Here is a 19709-nt window from a genome sequence, read left to right on the forward strand (position 1 = left end):
GAAGCATTGACTGAAGAAGTGCTCCTCTTCCAGTCTCCTTTCCTGGACTCCCGTGTGTCACCACCAGCCTTTGCTTGTATTTGGCAACCACATGTCAGATATTTATGATTTTGGTTTATTTTATGACAATCCCTCCCAAGTTGGAGGTCATTTCAGAGAAATTCTGGTACATGCAAATTTACTTTTGAGTGCTATTTTGGCAACTACACCAATTTTAGCTGCAGCAGAGGTGTGTGAGTTTGGAGCCACTCTTAGCGGAGACAATCCAAGTATTGGTTCGGCCTTAACTTGGATCAGAATCTGGCTGAATAGGTCCCTTTGGGCCTTAAATTGTGTGAGCCCATGAACCTTAGGACTTTGAGCTGAAGGAAGAGAAAAGCAGCATCTATAGGTAAGAGAAATGGAGGGGAGTGGTGAGAAGGGGAGGGGAGTGAGGGGGTGGCATGGCATTTGGCAAACTGCCCCCTGCCAGCAAGAGCTAACCCCAGGGGCACCATTACCTAGACTGGGCTTTTGGGGAGATGGGGCTAAAAGGATGAACTGATAAAGCTAATTTTTGTGGCTTTTTTGGAGGCTCAAAGGGAGTATAGTGTTTTTTTTAGCAGCCTGGAGGTTTGGAATTTGGGGACATGTAGGCAGGTGGCACTCGGGGCAGGGAGGGGTACAGTTCTCTGGGACACTGGATGGCATGCACGAGGAGGTGGTGCTGTGGCATGTCCTCCTCCTGCCACAGGTGAAACTGCCCTCGGCCAGGGATGCAGGTGAGGTACATTGACGATCAGAAGAAAAGTGGTCTACATTATCCAATACAGAACAAGATCTTTACAAATAGTTCATTAATGTTTGGGAAAAATTGGGGGAAAATAAGAGCATGACATTTTTAGCAATCAGATAAATAGAACACTTTCCATTATTATCAGTTTACAGTGTTTTACACATGTCATTTCCCCTGTTTGACATAGGCGCTGACATTGCTAAATAAAGATGAATACGTTCGAATATCAAAGGAATGATCCTCAAACTGGAACTCTGGGTTCCTCAGGGGTGCTCAAAGGTGGGTGTGGACTAGGGGTAGGGATGAGAGAAAAGTAAAGCAAATAGTCTCTTACTATACTGCTTCTTCAGCTCGTCCATCAAATTATCTGTTTCGTATGTTGAGCTTCTGATATGATATTGTTATGGAAAAAAGTGTATTTGTGTTCAAAAGTAAGAGCAGCACTCTTATGTGAGCTTTCAAAGGTTTAATTTTAGCCCGAATTAAAGGGCTGCCCTGTATTTGGAACGTGACTCTCTCTGTGAAGAGAGTACTTGAGTCATGACATTGGCTGTGTAATTGTGGGGATCAGATTCTCTCTCCCAGGCCTCGTTATCATTAATAATAGAAATGGACCTTTGAAAGCCACCTGGACTTAGGATTTGTCTCTCTGAGAGTTGTGATTCCTGATCTGGAGATGAGCACATCAACTTTTCCCATGTTTGAACCTCAAGACTTTGCTAAGGATGAATGTGTGAAGGGCAGGGTTCTGGGCAGAGTGAAGATGGACCAGCAGGAGGGTCACACAGGGAAGAGACTGGAGAATCCAGCCAGGAGCAGAGGAGAAAGAATTGGCAGGCTTAAGGTAGCTGGGGGGTCCTGGGATAGAGGCATCCAGGGCACTAAGAAGCGAGATTTGGAAACAAAGGCAATTGTGTTCAAATCATATTTAAAAAGCCTCATCTATATAATACAATTCGTCGTGTTAAAGAATGCCGAGGCAGCATGGTTTTGTATAGCAAGCACAGCAAGAGATGGTGGGTTGCGGTTCTGGTGCTGCCTCTGTTCTTGGCTTTGTGACCTTTGAGTCTGCTTCCTTATATGTAAAATGAAAGTGTTAAAACTAAGCGCTCAGCAAGCTTCCTTCTCTGCTGAACAACCTGTGCTGTAGGGCGAGTGTGTTTTCATGAATATCTATGGATGTGCCTCTCGGTGCACACTTCTCAAATTTCATGTTTCTCATATAAGAACAAATTAGATATTTCTTTTTCAATCTGTGTGGTACCACCATCTGTTCAGGGTGTTTTTCAATTGAAAGTTCCTTTTTTTTTTTTTTTTTTTTTGAGCTTCAACAAGATTTGGGTGGACTCTTTCATTATGAAAGATGAAACATGTATTTGGAACACCTTTCATGTTGAAAAAAGCACTGGGCTAATGCATTTTCCCTGTGTTTCATTTTGACACTGAGCTGTGTTAGATATTAAATGTCATTAATGCAAATTCTGATGCCATTTTATTTTGTTTTATCATCCATCTATTATTTAAATACCGAATTTCGTTACAAACTTTAAATTTGCCAGAAATAGTTTGGTAAAGAAGGTAGCTCTAGTATAGCTCACAGATGAACACACACACTTTTATTTTATTTTTGTAAATACAGAAGTTTGAAGGACATACATCAAAATTAATCACGGCTACCTCTGGGGAATGAATGTTAGAAGGGCCAGTAAACTTACAATTTTTATTTTAAATAACTTTCTTTTGTTACAGTGAACATACATATATTTTTACAATTTCACGCATGTGATTTGTTGAGGAATGAGCCTTTATGGTTATAGAGTGTCTTATGGGATTTGTGGATACAATCACTATTTGATATAAGTAATTTAAGACCTAAAGTAAAATAGTGTCATTTTGTTAGACCACACAGAAATGACTACCTCTTCTTTGATGGATTTAGGAGTTGACAGTATTTTGGGGAGAGTGTACTTGGTCAGGGATCATGTGATAAGTAATATAAAGACTTTTCTGTAGCCTTTACAAGGCCTGAGCCCAGATGTGAAAAATTAGTTTCATCATCCTTGATTGTTCTTAGAGGGATGTGTTGAGAAGGATTCTGAGGTCATATCTAAGTTCCAGTAACTGGGCTGGCATAGGTACTAGTGGATGAGGAAAATGGCTGATCATTTGCCATGTGTTCAACACCCCTGAAGTCTGGACTTTTAGGTGATAAGTTTCCTTATAAAGGTAAACATTCTCTTTGTCTAAATCTCTCAAGGACTCTATTATACTTAATCAGATAATATTTTACATAGTTCGTGGACAGTTTCATGATAAATCATGTTAAGATTGCAAGGACTGGAATCTTTTGTATTCCTCGTAGAAGCTGGCTTGATCCTAATACCTGAAGGAACTCGAGAATTAATAACTAATGAAATGAACGACTAATTTGTTTATTTAGGCAATGTGAGGTCATAGATAATAAGGATAATCCAATCTGAGCATCAATTAAAATAATTTCATCCTCCTTTATAGAAATATTTACCAGTATTGATGTTAAGCTGAAAAATTGAGTACTGTGACAAACCATTTCTTCCTATGACCCTCTGCAAACATTTCAATTTGTGACACCAAGAGAGAGTGAAATGGTTTACATGCCTGAAGCTGGGTAGCTCAATTTTTATATTTGTGGTTTAAAAGGGCACCAGTGTTGTGGATGTGGAGAGAAGAATACACATTCTGTGTATATTCATGAGGACTCGCTGGTGAAGAAGGAAAAATACAGAAAGCAGATTTCCCTTCCCGATCACTCCTGCCTTTTTTTGGAAAAAAAAAAGAGGAAAGCACTTAGTCAATCGCAGGGTAATATGAAGCTGCCAGCATATTGTTTCTCCAGTTATTTCAGGCTGAATTGAAAAACAAAATCGTGTGTCTGGATGACATCCTGCATGCAATCATATGAACGAGATATTTATTCTTCCATTCATTCATTTAACAATATCATTTGAGCACCTGCTACCTGCCAGGCACTCTTCTAGACTCTGGGAATAGAGCAGTGGGCAAGAAATGGGGCTCCTGCCCCACGTTACTCATCATAGATGAGAAAATTAAATCTCTACAAAGGGTCTTGCCCAACACAGCAGAATTGGGACTTGATTCTAGTGTGCTAGCCTCTATGCCTCACTACCTCATCTAATTTTGGAAGACCCTGCTTGACTATCAGCCGATGGTCCTGTCTGCCTTTTCTTTGCTCTGCCCTTGTTTGTGGTCCACCGTTTTCCAACCTATGGGGACTGGTATGGATGCCGAGAGATAGGCCATCCAAGAGTGTCCTGGGGCAAGTCATATTCAGTGTCTGAATAGCAACCTAGGATCGTGCTATCAAAAACCGGGGAGTAAAAGAAAGAAATTGGAGCAGTGTTTTCCCAAATGCTTGAGGTTTAATTTGGTAAAATGAAACCAGTATTAAAAGAAATTAAAAAAATCTTGGGGGGCATCATAGCTAGTAAATATTATGTAAAAACTTTTTTCCCCCTCGTGATTATATGTTTGTATTAGGTTGCAACATGACATTTTTTTCTTATTGCTGGTTATAGTCAAAAACATTGGGGGAGTTATCCTGTGATGCAGTGGGTTAAGGATCCGGCCTTGTTTGCTGCTATGGTGCCTGGCTTGGGAACTTCCGCACAGGGTGGGGTGAGGCCAAAAAAAAACCTCCCAAAAGACAACCAAAAAACCCCTACATTTTAAATATATTGCTTTAAAGGGGATCGAGTAAGATATTGTTTGTGACAAAAAATTAGAGGTGTCTGGCTATCCTTAGCTCTCATTTGAGTGTGTGTGTTTTTTACCGAAAGGGTTCATAGCAGTGAAGTAGAATGTTTGTGACGAAGGTGCCAGTGGAAGTTAATTTGGCATCTGACTAGATGCCTGAACAGATTTTTTCCCCCATTAAATGCACACACATTGCAATTACTGGTTTCCCTGTGTCCTATACTTTTATTGTGGTTTCCTGTATTGAGTGGTTTTGTTATTTTTTGAAGCCTATTTGCTTTGTAATTTAATTGCAGGACGTATAGAGAAATTTGGGAAGATGAAGTACCGAAACGAGGCAGTGTCGTACATTATCTGATTAAGATAAAGACTACAGCTGATGAGACTTTTAATAGAAGTTGTTAAATATTACATACTAGCTTAATGTAAAACATTTAAGATTTTATTTTTTCATTTAATTTCAAAATCGAGTCGTTTTCGCCTGAAGAAATGATTTGTCATAAAAGAATAACAGAAACAGTTCCCTAAATTGGGATTTTTCATAGACTATAGGAAACAAATCCCTAATTTGGAATTTGTGATAATTTGGGCAGGGACTAGACTGGTACTTTGGAATGATAGAGTTTATTGCTAAAAAAAAATGCAAATAGATTTTAAGAGTTTTAAATATGTATATATCTACATCTTCGGAGGCACATAAGGAAAAAAAAAATCTCTTTTCTATGTTGTAATTTACTTCAGAGATATGTGTGGAATTTCAGTTACTGGGAGGACCAGGACAGAGAAGTTTTAAAATATTATACACTTGGAGTTCCCGTCGTGGTGCAGTGGTTAACGAATCCGACTAGGAACCATGAGGTTGCGGGTTCGATCCCTGCCCTTGCTCAGTGGGTTAACGCTCCGGCGTTGCCGTGAGCTGCGGTGTAGGTTGCAGACGCAGCTCGGATCCCGTGTTGCTGTGGCTCTGGCGTAGGCCAGGGGCTGCAGCTCCGATTCCACCCCTAGCCTGGGAACCTCCTATGCCACGGGAGTGGCCCAAAGAAATAGCAAAAGAGACAAAAAAAAAGAAAATTATACGTTTGTTTTTTGCAAGGCATGAATTTATTTCCTAGAATGAGCTTATAATCTAATTATGAAGACAGACACGTAGAAGAAAGGCTAGCCTTTAAAAAGTGCAGAGGTGTCTTTCTTCCCTCAGGCAAAGGACAGGAGGATGACATGCCCATGAAAATTTCCTTGAGAAGCTTTCTGGGCAGGAAAGCTGAACGAGGTCTGGTTGCTGGAATCACATACTTTTCAGTGGGGTTGCATTGTGGGCACATTTAACATATTTGAGTTCAGCTAGTTAAAGTCAAGAGAAAGAAACAGAAGAACGAACTAATAACTAGGGCAGGAGGTTGTACCTAGCATTTCCCACAATGGGTATCTGTTCTGGAATAGTGTGTCATGGGGATGTGACTCTCTTCTTCCTTTAGTTGGTCTCAATTCCGCTCAGCTCTTACCAGATACCTAAGTATTTTTAGTTCAACCCAACTGTACCCCACTTACTCTCAACAAACAACCTGACCTCCTGCCTCATTAAAAAAAAAAGAGAGGCTGTACATTGTAACCTTCTTCCTTCCCATTTATTCTTCTCCAGCCTCAGAGGCATCTCTCTTAGTTTGGACCTGTCTTTTCTTCTCCAGGACTTTGCCCCCTCAGCGACACCCTCTCCCTCATAGTCAGAGGCTGACCACACAGTGTGTAAAAACCCTGGCCCTGCAGCCAAAGTCTGCCCATTAGAATACGGTTTCTCCATCCCTCCCTGCCTTCTTCTTTCTTCCTTCCTCCCTTCCTCTTTCTAAATGTGACCGTGGGCATGTTGCTTAATCTCTATGTGCTTCAGTTTTTCCATTTGAAGAATGGGACTAGGAGTAGAGCTTACCTTACAGTGCTCTGAGCATGTCCTGAGTTAAGGCAGGATAAGGGGTTTGGAATAGTATCTGGAACACATTCTCAATGGATATTAGTTTTTACTGCTACTGCCACCACCATTAACCTACTTACTAATCTCTGCATCTCTATGGTTTTCACTCCTTAGCCCATATGTTTGCTGGACCATTTCCTATTCTGGAAAAGAATAAAGCCAAACATTCTCTTGACCCTGGGCCCCTTTAACTACTATTTTCTCTTTCCTCTTCCTTCCCAAGTGTTTTTAAAGATTATTCAAGGATAGCTGTCTCTACGTCTTCTATTAGGTTTTATTTTCTTTTTAAACATTATAGTTTTTTTAAAGTCAGTATTGTTAAAAAACGAAGTATTTTCTGTTTTGATGTCTCTGAAACCCTATGTATCTGATACTTTTAACTTGAGTTCCCTTTATCCCTTCCTAAATCCTTCCCTCCTTGTTTCCCTCTAAGTGTTGTCACTACGCAGATTTTCATATTTACTATTCTTTTACTTTTTCCTCATAGATTTACTTAGTATTTTTGCATATTTAGTTTTGCATATTGTGGAACTTTATAAGTGGAATTATGCAATATGAATTATCTGGAGGCTTGCTTTTTTGAAACACTATAATTTCATCCATTTTTATTGGCATAAAGAATATCTTTTTTTTTCTTTTTCTCTTTTCCTTTTTTTTTGCTTTTTTAGGGCTGCACTAGCAGCATATGGAAGTTCCAAGGTTAGGGGTTGAATCAGAGCTGCAGCTGCCTGCCTACGCCACAGCCACAGCAACTCGGGATCCGAGCCGCATCTGCAACCTACACCTTAACTCACGACAACACCGGATCCTTAACCCACTGAGCAAGGCCAGGGATCGAACCCACAACCTCATGGTTCCTAGTCGGATTCGCTAACCACTGAGCCACAACAGGAACTCCCATATAGTAAGTTTTGAAATTGGGAAGAATGAGCCCTACAACGTTGATGTTATTTTGCAAGATTGTTTTGTTAATTCTGATTCCCTTGAATTTCCATATGAATTTTAGGAACTGCCCCTCATTTTCTGCACAGAAGTTAGCTGGGATTTTGATAGAGGTTACATTGTACTTACAGATCAATTTCAGGTGCTGGCTCTGTTTCTAAGGATGTGTTCCTCTTTTCCTTCCGAGTCCTCACTGGTAGACCTTTAATGCCCATATTCTTTTTTTTTTTTTTTTCTGTCTTTTGTCTTTTTTGTTGTTGTTGTTGCTATTTCTTGGGCCGCTCCCACGGCATATGGAGGTTCCCAGGCCAGGTGTTGAATCGGAGCTGTGGCCGCCAGCCTACGCCAGAGCCACAGCAACGCGGGATTCGAGCCGCGTCTGCAACCTACACCACAGCTCACGGCAATGCCAGATCCTTAACCCACTGAGCAAGGGCAGGGACCGAACCCGCCACCTCATGGTTCCTAGTCGGATTCGTTAACCACTGCGCCACGACGGGAACTCCTAATGCCCATATTCTTATTAACAGTCTGTTCAAGGCCATCTAGGCTTTTTCTATCATATTTCTCAAAATTCCTCCAGCCTCCACTGACTGCTCGGTTCCAAGGCTATTCCATATTTTTCGGTATTTGTTATAATAGTATATATACACTTCCAGGCACCAAAGTCTCTCTTAGTTTTCTGTTGCTGCCATACAAATTCTCATAAACTTAATGGCTTAAAACACTTACTTACCTCACAGTTCTATAGGTCACAAATCTGGGCTGACCCTTCCATAGCTGTTTGGTGTTATCTCTCAGCAGTCTTTGTGTATTCTAGGCTCCAGTGATAACTAGCAGCTGGTAGTTCCCTGTAGCTATCATGTCATTTACATATCTCTGCACTTTTTATGGTGTCCCCTTTACCTCATGTATTAGTTTGGACTGTTACAACAGATTATCATAAACTGGGCAGCTTAAACAGTAAACATTTATTTTCCACAGTCCTGGAGGCTGGAATTCCAAGATCATGATCCAGCATGGTTGGTTTTTTGTCATTGTTTTGTTTTGTCTTTTTTAGGGCTGAACCCACATCATATGGAGGTGCCCAGGCTAGGGGTCAAATTGGAGCTATAGTTGCCAGCCTACACCACAGCCACAGGAAGGCCAGATCCAAGTGGTGTCTGTGACCTACACCACAGCTCACAGACACACCGGATCCTTAACCCACTGAGCGAAGCCAGGGATTGAACCTGCGCCCTCATGGATGCTAGTCTCGTTTCTACTGAGCCACGATGGGAACTCCCAGCATGGTTGGGTTTTTGATGAGGACCCTCTTGCGGATTATCTCCTTCATGGCCTTTCCGCAGGACCTGTATCCAGAGAGCAGCTCTCCTTATCCTCTTGTAAATCTTCGATAATCCCATCATAAGGCATGCTGTCATGACCACATCTAAACCTTTCTCTCCCCAAGCCCCACTTCCAAATACTGTCACATGTGGGCGTTAGGCGGTCGACATACAAATTTTGGGAGGACATAACATTTGATCCATAGTATTCCGCCCCTGCCGCCTAAATTCATATCCTTCTCACATGCAAAATACACTTATTTCATCCCAACAGCTCTAAAAGCCTTAACCTGTTCCAGCATCAGTTCTAAAGTCCAGACTCTCATCTAAATCGCCTGTGGGTGAGACCTGATGTATGGTTCAGCCTGAGGCAAAGTTTTCATCCAGCTATGAAGCCAATACGCTGTGTGTCCCCAGACTACTGTGATGAAACAGAGATAAGGTTCTCATCACCAAAGTGAGAAAATAGGAAGGAAGGGATGGTGGGTCTCAAGTCCTTAGACCTTAAAGTTTGAGAATTAATCCTCTTTGTCTGGATATTGTATCTTCTAGACCCCCTGGGGCAGCAGTCTGGTTCTGCAGCTCTGCTAGGCTGGGATCCTGTCCCTCACCCACACAGCTCTGCTGGAAACTGGTCCCACCCTTTGAACCCTAGCTTGGGGCAGCCTTGCCCCCCTGGGCCCATGTACTCTGGGTCTCTGGTGGGAATGGCCTGATAATCTCTTAGTCTTCTTCTGGGTCATTCTTTCTCTTGCCTTGAAGACTAGTGTATGATCACCTCTGGTCAGGCCCTGCAGGATCTGAGAAGGCTGACAGCCTGCCTTCATTTTGTCCCATCTCTTCCCCCTTCAGTTCAAACTGGCAGTGTTCCTGCTGGGGTGGCTGATTAGGTCAGGTCCATGGTTCACACCCATACTAATCTCCTTATCAAACGGCCAGTGGACATAGTATTCTCTCCAAACATGCTTTCTCTCTCTCTCTCTCTCTTTTTTTTTTTTGCAAAACAGATAAGCTAATTTTTCAAATCTTCCACTTCTTGGTTCTTTTTTGTTTAGCATTTTTTTTCTTCAGTTCATTTCTCTCTTTTCACATTTTACTCTAAGCCATGGGAGTAACCAAGCAGCTCCTCCAAAACTTTGCTTAGAAGTCTTTTCAGCTAGATATCCAATTTCATCATTCACACATTCTACCTTCCACAAAACACTGGGACATGCACACAATTCAGCTAAGTTCATTGTCAGTTTATAACAAGGATTGCCTTTCTCCACGGTCCTATAGTAAACTCCTTGTCTCTGTTTGAGACTTTATCAGAAAGGCTTTTACCATCTATGCTTCTAACAACATCCATACATGATAACTTATGTTGTTTTCTAAGAACCTGGATGCTTTCTCTATAGCTCTTCCCTATTTCCTCTCTGAGCTTTCACCAGAATCTTCTTTAGAAGTCTCTTCACCGAAAAAGAAAGGGAAAAAGGGGGGAGGGGAGTGGCAATGCCAGATCCTTAACCCACTGAGCAAGGCCAGGGATGGAACCCGCAACCTCATGAACACTCTCGTAGGTTCTTAACCCACTGAGCCACAACGGGAACTCCATACTGGCTTTTTCTAGCATGTACCTCAGAACTCGTCTAGGTCCTCTCTCCATTACCTAATTCCAAAGCCCCTCCATGTTTTTAGGTATTTGTTATGGCAACACCCATTTCTCCTACCAGTTTCCATTTTAGTTTGGGCTGCTGTAACAGATTACTATAGATGGGGTGGCTTAAATAACAAACATTTATTTCTCACAGTGCTGGAGATGGGAAGTCCAAGATCAGGATGCCAGCATGGCTGGGTTACTGGTAAGAGCTCTCTTCCTGGTTATGTCCTCACATAGCCTTTCCTTGGCATGTGCATGCAGAGAGAGCAGCTCTGGTCTCATCATCCTCTTGTAAGGGCTTGATCCCATCACTGGGGGCTCAACCCTCATGACCTCATCTAACCTAATTCTCTCCCCAAAGCCTTGCTTCTAATTACCATGCATTAAAGATAAGGGTTTCAGAGTTCCTGTTATGGTGCAGTGGTTAATGAATCCGACTAGGAATCATGAGGTTGCGGGTTCGATCCCTGGCCTTGCTCAGTGGATTAAGGATCTGGCATTGCCGTGAGCTGTGGTGTAGGTTGCAGACGTGGCTCGGATCCCGAGTTGCTGTGGCTCTGGCATAGGCCAGTGGCTACAGCTCTGATTAGACCCTAGCCTGGGAACCTCCATATGCTGCAGGTATGGCCCTAGAAATGGCAAAAAGACCAAAAAAAAAAAAAAGAAGAAGATTTCAATATATGAATTTCGCAGGGGAAGGGGTGAGGCAAAAACTTCAGTCTGTAGCATCCACCATGCCCATCCCACTTTCTTAGAGGATGTCTTTATTTTCTACCTTAATCTATAGAATAATCTCTTTTAGCAAATTGGACTCTGCTTCTGAGTTGAACTAAGTGGCCCAACCCTGTATGTCCATAATAGCATGTGGTCCTTCCTCTGCATTTAATATGTTGGGTCAGAATTAACCTCTCAAATGACAGTCATACATGGATGAGTGAAAATTTATATGCCCTATTATTGGACATTTGCTGTTGTGAACATTTCTTTATTGCCTAACCTTGTTCATATGTCATACAGCACATTTGTTTAGCTATAGGAGATATTCTTAAAAGTGGAACGGTGCTGGAGTTCCTGTCATGGCACAGTGGAAACGAATCCTACCAGGAACCATGAGGTTGTGGGTTCGATCCCTGGCCTTGCTCCGTGGGTTATGGATCCGGCGTTGTCATGAGCTGCGGTGTACGTCTTGGACATGGCTCAGATCCCAAGTTGCTGTGGCTATGGTGTAGGCTGGCAGCTACAGCTCTGATTTGACCCCTAGCCTGGGGCCTGGGAAACTCCGTATGCCATGGGTGTGGCCCTAAAAAAAAAGTGGAACTGTGAAATCACAGGGTACACGCTTTTATCCTTTTTGTTTTTTTTTTTTGGCTTTCGTAGGGCCGTATGTATGGCATATGGAAGTTCTCAGGCTAGGGGTACAATTGGAGCTGCAGTTCCTGGCCTACGCCACAGCCACAGCCACACCAGCTCTGAGCCATGTCTTCAACCTACACAACAGGTCATAGCCGTGCTGGATTCCTAACCCACTGAGCGAGGCCAGGGATCAAACCCACATCCTCATGGATACTAGTTGAGTTCGCTACCGCTGAGCATGATGGCAACTCCCCACTTTTGTACTTTTGGTATCGTCCAGGTGCCTTCCACAGGGCTATATCAGATTATACCCCCACTTGGAATCATGAAGGCTGACGGCGCCTTTCTCCAAACCCTTGACAGCACAGTGTGTGTTCAAACCTTGGACTCTTTGCCAGTCTGATAAGTGAAAAATCTCAGCACAGTTGTAATTTGCATTTCCCTTATGATGAAGATCTTTTAATAGATTTAAGGGCGATCTATGTATACTTCACTAAATGAGCCGTGTCTGTTCATAATTCTTTGCTCATTTTCCTATTGAGTTGTTGATCTTTTCCTCACTGATCTGTAAAAGCTGTCTATATTAAGGAAATCAGCCTTTTGTCATGAGTCACAGTACCCCTCCCCCTGGCCCTGCTCCTGCTTGTTGTCTTTTTAACTCTGCTCATAGTGTGTTTTGTCATGCAGAAAATTTGATTTTGTTATATGGTCGAATGTATCAATTTCTTTTTCACAGCTTTTGGAGTTTGTGTCAAACTTAGGAAGGCTTTTCTTACCTCGGGAAGTAATTCAAAGTGTATTGAAAGTTTTATATGTAAAGGTGTTTATTGCATTCTTTGTCATTTCAAAAGTTGATAACCATAGAGAAGTTCAGTAATTGGAGAATGATTGCTTTCCTTGTGATACAGCTGCATAATGGGTTATTATTCAACCTGTATAAACAATGTTCAGAGGAAGCTCCTCATATGTTTACAAATGAATGTCATGGGAAGATATTTGTGTTCAGGTTGGGACCAGAATCAGGACTGTCTCTATTCCAGATCACCTTCATGATATTAAAAAAAAAAAAAAAAGGAATAAATGGAAGGCATATTAATAATTGCAACTGAGTGGTGAGATTATTTTTTAATTATTATTTACACTGTCTTCTTGTTCTTTGTCAACTTCTAAAACAAGCGTGTCTTTTTATAATAAGGAAAAAAACACAGCATGGATGGCCCTGCAGTTCTGCATGCATCATATCCTGTGTGCTTTGTAGGAGCCACTTGCTTCAGCTACTTGACATTCTCCACACCCTCAGCAGCCCAGCAGTGGGACAAAGAAAACCGATAATTGTTTGTCCAGAATAGAGCTAGTTTATCCAGATTTTCTTCTTTTCTTTTTCTATTGTCAGATATCAGGATCTCAGGGAACATTCTCCTTTATGTATTTCACTGTAGAATAAGTACGGCTCAAATTACAATGGTACCCTAAAGTCAGCATGTAATAGTGATTTAAAAAATCTCTCTTAAATTCTTAATAGTTGTCTGGCTTTCTTTTTAAATTAAGCCTTTTTTTTTTCTTTTTTCTTTTTTGCTCTCTATACCCTCATAACCCTTGGTATGTCTTCTGAGCTCTGTTGAGTTATAATTTCCAAACAATAAAATATAGCTAATCTCAAGGCTTGAATTTTGACAAACGTGTTTATCCTTAGAGCTGCCACTGCAATTAAGACAGAATGTTGGCATCAGGAGGCTACAGAGGCCTGATTTTAAAAAATGTAATGTGTTCTATACGAATCCACTCTCTGGAACACGTACAAGAGTGACAGTTAATTTTAGGTAGAGTTTTCAAAAGAGGTATACATGTTTGAAAAGTTAATGGCTTATACAGTAACTATATATAGTTAAATAATTAACTTCACAAAGGAGCTCTGCTTTGGTTATAGCATAAAATTGTAATAAGTAAACACGATACAGAGCCATATGAGCCATTAGTTGAATTCTTTGAGGTGTTGAGACTTCAAAGAGACAGTCTTCTGCATTTTGGGTGTTTTGATTTCTTTACATTTCCTAGTCATCTTTTTTTCTTAATCCTGCAAAGCATTTGTTTATTCTCATATCAAAATGAATGATACTGTGAGGCAACTGGGGAGCATTAGCAAAATCCCTTCTTTAGGATCTTATATGTGAGTCTGTAAACATATTAGTGAGATGGAGAAATTGAGATAATTAGAATAGATATATAACAGCAAGTTTGGCAAACATGATTAAGATTTCCCCACAGAGCAGAGTGTTTCCCGGTAAAGAGATTATTTTAAATATCAAACCTCATTTCAAAAGAGAAACCCTTAAAGACGCTTTCATCTGTTGGAGCAAGAGGCTGTGTTTGTGTAAATCAAACCATTGCACAATCTCAGAATCTGAATGTGGTAATTTCATAGATTCTTTTCAGTGCGGTATGGTTGATGCTGGAGGTGGGATCCTTTGGGCTGTTCTGGTTTTACCCCCTCCCATTTGAGTGGTCTGTTCACCTTGTTGTCCATTCTGCTCATTAGCTGTTTCTCCCCAACCCTTCTTTTGTCCTGTTTTCTCTCCTCCCTCGCCTCTTTCCTTGGAATTGTAAAAGAAACAAAAAGAAGGCTCTCACTTGCGATTTCACTTTTTATTCTGACTATAGATTTAACTTCTTAAAAACTTTGCCCTGCAAAGAAGATAGTGTTAATCCTAAGTTTTATTCGTACGCCTCATTTGCACTTGAGAAGCCTAAGGTGAACTGACCCAACCTGGAAATTTAAATCGAAAGTTGCTTTTAAAGATGAAAAGCTTTAGGTATTTTTCCCATCTGCTTGCCAGTAGTTGCAACGGTTTGCAAGGCCTCCGGAGGATTTAATACTAACTGATCATAGGCATCGCTGTGTGTATGGAAGAGATCTAGAGATTAGAAATGAATGTGTATGCTAACTCAAAATCGCTGAATTAATTTCATGAGCAATTTAGAGGCTCTGGTGGGTAAAATTGTTGGAAACTCATGGACATGGGGGTTTCTTTTCTTCCCCTTTTTTTTTTGCTTTTTAGGGCCGCACCCACGGCACATGGAGGTTCCCAGATTAGGGATTGAATTGGAGCTACAGCTGCCAGCCTGTGCCACAGCAATGCCAGATCCATGCCTATGACCTACACCACAGCTCACGGCAACTCTGGATCCTTAACTCAACTGAGCGGGGCCAGGGATTGAACCTGCAACCTCATGGTTCCTAGTCGGATTTGTTTCCACTGTGCCACGACGGGAACTCCAGACATGGGGATTTCTACAAAAAGATACCATCAGAAACTTTGTTAGGCCATTGGTAGAGACAAATTGTACAGCAAATGAGTGCCAGGTCTCTAAATTTCCGAGCCTGGATGCCTATGTTAACTAGTTAGCTGCCTTAAATTACTCTGGGGGATATGACAGTGTCTTCATCTGCTAGAGCTGCCTTAACAAAATACCACACACTGGGTGGCTTAAACAACAGAAATCAATTTTCTTGCAATTCTGGAGCCTAGAAGCCCAAGAGCAGGTTGCCATTGGGTAAGGGTCTGGGGAGACCTATTTCTTGGCTCATAGACGGTTGCTTTCGCTCTGTGTCTTCACATGGGCTGTGGATGTGGAGAGAGAGCTCCAGTGTCTCTTCCTGTAAGGATATTAGAGTCATTGGATTAAAGTCCCTCCTTAGGACCTCATTTAACCATAATTATGTCTCTAAAGGCCATGTTTCCAAATATAGCCACATTTGGGGTTAGAGCTTTAACACACGAATTTGGGTGGGAGGCAAAATTCAGTCTATGACAGGTACAGTAAGTTATAAGTAAATAATTATAAATATGCAGTGACACTACTTAAGCTAAGATTTTGTGAACTAGTTTGTACACTTTTTTTTTTTTTCTGATCTTTTTGTCATTTTAGGGCCACACCAGTGGCATATGGAGGTTCCCAGGCTAGGGGTCTAATTGGAGCTGTAGCTGGCCTACACCACAGCCACAGCAACGCCAGATCCCAGCCACGTCTTCGACCTACACCACAGCTCATGGCAACGCCGGATCCTTAACCCACTGAGCAAGGCCAGGAATCAAACCTGCAACTTCATGGTTCCTAGTCGGATTCTTTTCTGCTGCTCCATGACAGGAACTCCAGTATTCTTTTTTTTTCTTTTTTTTTTTTTGGTCTTTTTGCCTTTTCTAGGGCTGCTCCCACAGCATATGCAGGTTCCCAGGCTAGGGGTCAAATGGAGCTGCAGCCGCTGGCCTATGCCAGAGGCACAGCAACATGGGATCCAAGCGGAGTCTGTGACCTACACCACAGCTCCTGGCAACGTTGGATCCTTAAGCCACTGAGCAAGACCAGGGATCAAACCCGCAACCTCATGGTTCCTAGTCGGATTTGTTAACCACTGTGCCATGACGGGAACTCCCCAGTACTCATTTTTTTTTTTTTTTAAATGTGAATCACAGAATACAGTTCATTATGTTATAGCTAAAAATTTTTTCCTTCAGGATTTACTTGGTTCTTTTCTCCTGCTAAACTAAAGCTCCTTGAGGCCAGGGACATAACTTATTACAGTAGCTTTCAAGTTCTTTTGACTTTAAGAAATTCATTTTTGGAGTTCCCGTCTGGCACTTCTGACTAGGAACCATGAAGTTTTGGGTTCTATCCCTGGCCTTGCTCAGTGAGTTAAGGAACCAGTGTTGCCATGAGCTGTGGTGTAGTTCACAGATGCGGCTCAGATCTGGCATTGCTGTGGCTGTGGTATAGGCCGGTGTCTATAGCTCTGATTCCACCCCTAGACCGGGAACCTCTATATGCTACAGGTGTGCCCCTAAAAAGAAAAAAAAAAAAAGAAGAAGAAATGCATTTTACATCACTACCCAGGACAGACACACAAATGCTCAAAATAACTTCTCAAAGCGAAACCTTCTTATGGAAATGGTGATTTTTTTTTTTTTCTCATCCTTCCATTTCATTAGCGCAGAAATGCTGATTGTGAGCCACTAAATTGATTTTATGACCCACTAATAATTTGTGATCCACTGTTTGGGAAACAGTGGCTTATTAGTTTTGGTTGATGGTACCTCGCAGAGCTTCTGGCACATAGAAGGCCTTCTGTAAATGTTTATCAAATATGTAAGTGATTGAGCTGGATGAGTAAGAAGGAGCTGGAGTAAACTAGAGAAATTCTTTAGAGGTAGATTTTGTCTATTACTTGTACTTTATTACTTAGTATTCCTGTTAGCTTCTATTCACGGCAGTGTTCCCAGACCGACTGAATTCAAATCTGTTTAGGTGGCAAGTGGGGCTTTTTTCTTAAATATGTTTTATTTTAGAGTAGTTTGAAATTTACCAAAAAAGTGGCAAAGGTAGTCGGGAGAGGTCCCTGTCCCCCAGAACCAGTTTCCCCTGTTTTTTCTTAACATTTCCATGAGATATTTGTCATGATTAGTGCACCAATAATAAGATGTTATTATTAACTGAATTCCATGGTTTATTCATATTTCATTCATTTTGCCCCAATGTCCTTTTTCTGTTCCAGGATCCCATCTAGGAGAGCCCATTACATTTAGTCCTCATGTCTCCTTAGGGTCATCTTGGTGGTGACAGTATCTCACATTTTTCTTCTTCTGATGACCTGGACAGTTTTCAGAAGTACTGATCAGGTGATATGCACAAAGTCCCTCAGTTTGGGTTTGTCCAAGTTTATCTTCTTCCTGATTAACCACGGTTTGGGGGAAGATGACCACAGAGGTAAAAGATAACAATATATGCTGTGGATTTGACTTATCACTGTTGATGTTTGCCTAGATCACCTGGCTGAGATAGTGTTTGCTGGGCTTCTTTCTACTTTCCATATGGTATAGTTTGGAAGGAAGTTGCTGTGTGCAACCCACACCTAGACAATGGGGAGTTCCATTCCCCCTCCCTGCGGGCAGAGTGGCTACACAAATTATTTGGGAATCTTCCTGCACAGAATTTGTCTCTTCTCCCTCATTTAGTTACTTATATCAGCATGGGTTCATACCAATGTAAATGGATGTTTGTTTTATACTTTGGCTTGAAATTCAATACTACATGAATTATTTTGTTGCTCAAATTGTTGCAGTTTTGGTCAGTGTCCCTTTCAGGTTGTCTTTCAGGTTGGCTCCCATGTCCCTTTGACATATTGCCATTATCATTTTGTTTGGGGGCACTTCCTTACTTAGTGGCATTAAAGAATGCTCTAGGTTTATCTTACGGACTCTCTGTCCCAGCCCTAGAATCAGCAGTTTCTCCAAGGGGGATGATTCTTTTTATCAGAGGATGTTATTAGAAAGAAAGATCTGAGCGCTGGGTGTGCTCTTTGCTATGGTGTGTCATTGCATCTGGGTCTTCTCAGATGGAGATGGAAAATATGAACCTGTGTATTACACATATCTCTAACCATTTCTCTATCCATCTGTATCTTTATTAAGCTCAACAGAGGTCATAATGATATCTCTGACTCTAATCCAGTACAACATGTCTTATTCCAGCCTTTCCCTCTTTCTCGTCTGTAATCTCCCTCTCCAACAGTGAGAGAAACTTGGCTTCCAGCATCTACCATCTATTTATGAATTTTTCATTCCAGTGTCCATGCACCGCAGTTTCAGAAGTGTAACCCTATGCAAAACAACTTTACCAATGAGAGTGCCGTGCTCATGTATGGTTCCTTTTGTCTTTAATCATTTCCAAAGTTACTTAGGTCATCACCCTTTTCCTCCAACCCCCTTCAGTGAATATATACCATACATTAGTAATAGATTGTCACAGTCTGCATTCCATCCTGGGATCCTCTGACCTCCTAGTTGATTTTTTTTTTTTAAGTTTGCATACATTAAGGTTTACTTTTTTTTTTCTTTTTACTGCCTCAGGTGCAGCGTATGGAAATTCCCAGGCTAGGGGTCAAATCGGAGCTGTAGCTGCTAGCTGATGCCACAGCCATGGCAACACCAGATCCCAACCCGTCTTTGACCTACACCACAGCTTGTGGCAATGCCAGGTCTTTAACCCACTAAGTGAGGCCAGGGACGGAGCCCACATCCTTGTGGAGACTGTGTCAGGTTCTTAACCCAGTGAGCCACAATGGGCACTCCAACCTTTACCTTTTATGCTGTAAAATTCTATGGGTTTTGTCAAATGCAGTGTTATGTATCCACTACTATATTGCCATACAGAGTAGCTTCATTGTCCTAAGAACTCTCTGGTGCTTCACCTAGTCAGTTCTCTTCCCTCCCAAAACTTCTGGCGAGTTTAACTTGTTTTTCATCTTTATAGTGTTCCCTTTTCCAAAATGTGATATGAATGGAATCATACATTATGCAGTCTTTTGAAACTGGATCCTTTAACTTATCAATATGATTTAAGATTCTTCCATGTTGTTGCATGAATTAGTAGTTCATCCCCCTTTGATAGCTGAGTAATATTCTGTAGTATGAATGTAGTATGGATGCAATTTGTTTATCCATTTATTTGTTGAAGGATATCTTGCTTGCTTCCATATTTTTTGTGATTATGAATGAAGTTACTATAAACTTTTACGTGTGTGTTTTTGTGCAGTTGTAAGTTTTCCAGTCAGTTGGGTCAGTGTCAAGGACAGCAATGGCTGGATGGCACAGTAGGTCTCTGTTTAGCATTGTAACAAACTGCCAAACCGTCTTCCAGAGTGGGTATACCATTTTGCATTCCCAACAGCAGTGATAGATTCTTGCTCTGCAACCTTGCTAGAATTTGATATTGTCAGATTTGGGAATTTTAGCTGTTCTAATTCATGTGTAGTGATATCTTGTCTTAAGTTCTATTTCCTTAATGACAAATGAGGCTGAGCATCTTTTCATATGCTTATATGCCATGGGTATGTCTCCTTCAGTGAATGATCTATTTAAATCTTTGACCCATTTTTCAAATGGAGTTGTTTGTTTTCTT

General features: G+C 41.4%; 1 protein-coding gene across 1 annotated transcript in view; it reads left to right on the forward strand.

The window, feature by feature from the left end:
- The first annotated feature begins 234 nt into the window (after nucleotides 1–234).
- Nucleotides 235–19709, forward strand: part of PLAGL1 (PLAG1 like zinc finger 1) — a 100338-nt gene continuing 80863 nt past the window's right edge. The window contains exons 1-2 of the mRNA XM_047770024.1: nucleotides 235–391; nucleotides 963–1054. The gene's annotated coding sequence lies outside the window, so the exon portion shown is untranslated. The remainder of the gene's footprint in view (nucleotides 392–962; nucleotides 1055–19709) is intronic.

Source organism: Phacochoerus africanus, chromosome 2 (assembly GCF_016906955.1).
Source record: "Phacochoerus africanus isolate WHEZ1 chromosome 2, ROS_Pafr_v1, whole genome shotgun sequence".
Taxonomy (NCBI): domain Eukaryota; kingdom Metazoa; phylum Chordata; class Mammalia; order Artiodactyla; family Suidae; genus Phacochoerus; species Phacochoerus africanus.